Genomic DNA, 2,628 nt, shown 5'->3' on the forward strand with positions numbered 1-2,628 from the left:
CGCTCGGTTTGCTGTCAAACTGTGCGACGAGAGGAGACCCGCTTTGAATGTAAAACAAGTTTGTATCCCTACGGCAACATCAATACAATCATGTAATTGCAAAAATGTGGCGCTTATAGCGTCTGCAAGATGCGGAGGAAATTACTTCTGCCGCTTTTTTGCTGTGAAAATCTCCCCACAATATTTAAATCATTAACCATAAAATAATAAAAATACTAACCTAAACTCCGTTCTAACAGGCCTCGTAAGACCCAACGGTACCGGCCGACCGCCGTGTCATCCTCGTTCGATAGGCATCAGTGGATGCGGATACGGAGGGGCATTTGGTCAACACACCGCTCTCCCGGCAGTTGTCAGTTTCTGTAACCAGAGCCGATGCTTCTCTGTCAAGCACCTCATCGACTGGCCTCGCAAAGGCTGAGTGCACCCCGCTCGCCAACAGCGCTCGACAGACCCGGGAGGTCACCCATCCAAGTGCTTACCAAGCCCGACAGCGCTTAACGACGATGATCTGACGGGAAACGGTGTTACCACTGCGACAAAGCCGTTGGCAAATTAATATAAGTATTTAAATTTATACATGAAATTCTACACATTACAATCCCTGCCTGGAAATTTATTTATAAATCGAAATATCCTTTTGTCTATCCTTTCCAAGCCTCTTATGACAATATTAATACGAGGTGCGGCTAGAAAAAAACCGGACTGATGCTGGAAAAAACATTTATTTACAATTATTTACAATTTCATGTTATCTCCTTCAATGTACTCTCCTCCTCGGTCTCTACACCGCTCCATACGAATTTTCCACTGTTCATAGCAATGCTGCAGATCATTTTCGGTAAGTCCATACATTACTTCCGTCGCTTTTTCTTTTACTGCTTCAACAGTCTCAAATCTAGTTCCTTTCAAAGCTGACTTGACTTTAGGGAAAAGAAAAAAGTCACAGGGGGCCAAATCAGGTGAGTAGGGTGGATGATCTAAGATGGGAATGTTGTGTTTTGCCAAAAACGTCTTCACTGACAACGCACTGTGAGCTGAGGCATTGTCTTGGTGAAGGATCCATGACTTCTTTCTCCACAAATCGTTCCGTTTTCTCCGTACTCGCTCACGTAGGGTAGCCAGGACGCTAATGTAGTAATGCTGATTCACTGTTTGTCCCTCTGGTACCCAATCAATGTGCACAATCCCTTTGATGTCAAAAAAACAATCATCATTGCCTTGAATTTCGATTTTGACATTCGTGCTTTTTTTTGTCGTGGAGAACCAGGAGTTTTCCAATGCATCGATTGGCGTTTAGTTTCGGGATCGTAAGTAAGAAACCACGATTCATCGCAAGTAATAACATTTTGTAAGAAGGTGGGATCACTTTCAATGTTTTCCAGGATGTCGTTCCTTCTGTTCAATTGTGAGACACTTTGGAACCATTTTTGAACACACTTTGTTCATGTTGAAACTTTCATGGAGAATCTGCCCAACACTTTCCTTGTCAACTCCTGTTAACTCAGACACTGCTCTGATTTTTAAGCGGCGATCTTGTCGAACAAGTTTACCGATTTTTTCAATGTTTGCATCAGTTTTTGCTGACAATGGTCTGCCAGTGCGAGTGTCATCACTGGTGTCTTCGCGGCCATCTTTAAATCGTTTAAACCACTCAAACACTTGTGTTCGCGATAAACAATCATCGCCGTACACTTGTTGTAACATTACAAACGTTTCACTTGCAGATTTTCCTAGTTTGAAACAAAATTTGATGTTAACACGCTGTTCTTTCTGTACACTCAACATTTTCCGACGCACAGACAAAACGTCAACTACTTAAAACAGACGCCACGGGCAGACTGAGTGCAGGAGGCAGATGAAACTCGAGCAGTAGGCGGAGCGAGAGTCACGTGACAGGCCACGCGACTTTCAGCCTTATTGCATTCGTTTTATTGTTTCACCAGTACTAGTCCGGTTTTTTTTCTAGCCACACCTCGTATATACAATACATTGAGCATTATGTAGATTTCTTTGCAGTGTAACCAATGTAAAAGTTGAATATAAAAATGAAATTTTCTGCATAGGCGCTGGACCTCACGATCCCGGCCTTAAGCCCGGTCCACACGCAACGATCTGTCTGCGCAGACATCGGTGCAGATGTCTGTACATGCAAAAGATCGCTGCAAATGTGGCGTGTTCACACGACACAAACCCCAATCTACTACTCGCCCGCCATCTGTCGGCGTAGAAAAGAAATATCAGTGGCAAGCGACTACGCTCCCCGTAAACGTCAAACATTTAATTCAGTTATTTTGAAATATAGAAATGGAGGAAGTTCTGTTGTGATCTGTGTTCGCAACTTGTGTTGCAAAAAACATTCAGACCAACCGCAGGAAACAGAGAAAGCAGGCAAAATGGTGTAGACAGTGGCTGCTAAAGCGAAAGCAGTTTTCTCACGTAAATTTACTGAGGGAGTTGCAGGACGAACCTAACGACTGGCGAAATTATCTGCGGATGGATGTCGAAACTTATAATTACCTCTTAAAGCTTGTAACCCTTCATATTATGAGAAAAAATACTTGTATGAGAAGGGCAATTTCTCCTCATGAACGGCTGGCGGTAACACTGACACTCCAATTTCATCTT

The 2,628-nt window shown here is 43.3% G+C and overlaps 1 pseudogene; it reads right to left on the reverse strand.

The window, feature by feature from the left end:
- Positions 1 to 433: 433 nt before the first annotated feature.
- LOC124597017 lies at positions 434 to 552 on the reverse strand (annotated as a pseudogene).
- Between the last annotated feature and the right edge of the window lie 2,076 nt (positions 553 to 2,628).

Source organism: Schistocerca americana, chromosome 2, assembly GCF_021461395.2.
Source record: "Schistocerca americana isolate TAMUIC-IGC-003095 chromosome 2, iqSchAmer2.1, whole genome shotgun sequence".
NCBI classification, from domain to species: domain Eukaryota; kingdom Metazoa; phylum Arthropoda; class Insecta; order Orthoptera; family Acrididae; genus Schistocerca; species Schistocerca americana.